Source organism: Mus pahari, chromosome 4 (genome assembly GCF_900095145.1).
Source record: "Mus pahari chromosome 4, PAHARI_EIJ_v1.1, whole genome shotgun sequence".
Lineage (NCBI taxonomy): Eukaryota > Metazoa > Chordata > Mammalia > Rodentia > Muridae > Mus > Mus pahari.
Genome location: NC_034593.1, coordinates 81,016,285 through 81,017,469, shown reverse-complemented (window position 1 = coordinate 81,017,469; position 1,185 = coordinate 81,016,285). Strand labels below are relative to the sequence as shown.

Genomic DNA, 1,185 nt, shown 5'->3' with positions numbered 1-1,185 from the left:
ACAAAGCAGGGATAGGAACCTTAGCCCACCTCAACCCCTTGCATAGGCTCTAAGGTAGTGAGCTCAGGGATTTAGGCCACCACTGCCCATCTCTAAGAAAGAGCAAAGTCTGCCTCCATCAGTGGCTCCCCTCTTGGCCACACACCACCAGCCTCTCCTCCCTGATAACCATTCCTTAAGTATCAGGGCCCAAGGACACCCTTCACCCCATTACCTAAGGAAGAACCAGGCCCAGTTCTGCCCCAGCTGGAGACAGATGCTGGGCCTCTGGACACAGTGGCTGCCTAGCACAGGCTACACGCATCACCCCCTCACCCCAGAACAAAAGGCCACTCACTCACACTCCAAGCGGGTACAGCCTTCTGAATAACAGGATATGAATGGAGCAGGCGGATCTAGTCTGTGTGTCCCCGCCCATGCCCAGAGTCACTCCAAATCAGCCTGGCAAATCAAACTCCCCTCCCACCCTCAAACACAACAAGGAGCTGCTGCTGCCCTCACCCAGCTGGTCCCAGGAAGGGGAGGTGGACAGAAAATGACACAGCCACTGGGCCAGGCCTATGCACCCACCAGCTGATTCAAAAAGGTGGTCTCCTTCGCCAGACTCTAGCATGCCTCCTAGCCATACCGCATGTTTTCTAGCCTTGCCTTTATTGAGTCTTTTCCCTTGCCTATTCCTCTCAGCTGACACTTGCCTGTCGCCCTGGCCCTCCCCAAACTATGCCTGCAGGAAATGTGCCTTGACCTCTGTCATCCCTACACCTTTTCTGGACTCCCTCAGCCATGTCTGTCTTCACTGCGTCAACACCAGATTGGGTCATTCGCTGCTTTGGTTAGTCTCTGCCTCTTATTTCTGCATCTACAAAGCCAGCACGGCACTTCTTACATCCACTTTTTGTTCCCTAGTCTGAATAGCAGAATTTGTACATTTGAGGGCAAGGTTTTTTTAAACCCTGAATATACAAGTANCCTCCTTTTAATCTCAGTAACTTGTTCGGCACACAATACCTGGCCCAGTACCCTGCTCCAAGGAAATGTTCAAATATTCCACCTGTGTCCAGCCCAAGCCCCCTGATCACCCTTCTACACCTTGATGNATCTTTTTCCTAAGGAACGATCAGAANAGGAGGAAATAGGCCAGGATGCAGAAGAAAGGTGTTGAGAGGGAGAGTGGTGAGGCTGGGG

General features: G+C 52.2%; 1 protein-coding gene across 3 annotated transcripts in view; it reads right to left on the bottom strand.

The window, feature by feature from the left end:
* Window positions 1-359, bottom strand: part of S100a16 (S100 calcium binding protein A16) — a 1,995-nt gene extending 1,636 nt beyond the window's left edge. The window contains exon 1 of one of the 3 annotated variants that reach the window (XM_029537850.1): window positions 338-359. The gene's annotated coding sequence lies outside the window, so the exon portion shown is untranslated. Of the gene's footprint in view, window positions 1-214; window positions 305-337 lie in introns of those variants that run through there. The other 2 variants (XM_029537851.1, XM_029537849.1) reach the window with 2 other exon arrangements.
* Window positions 360-1,185: the final 826 nt, after the last annotated feature.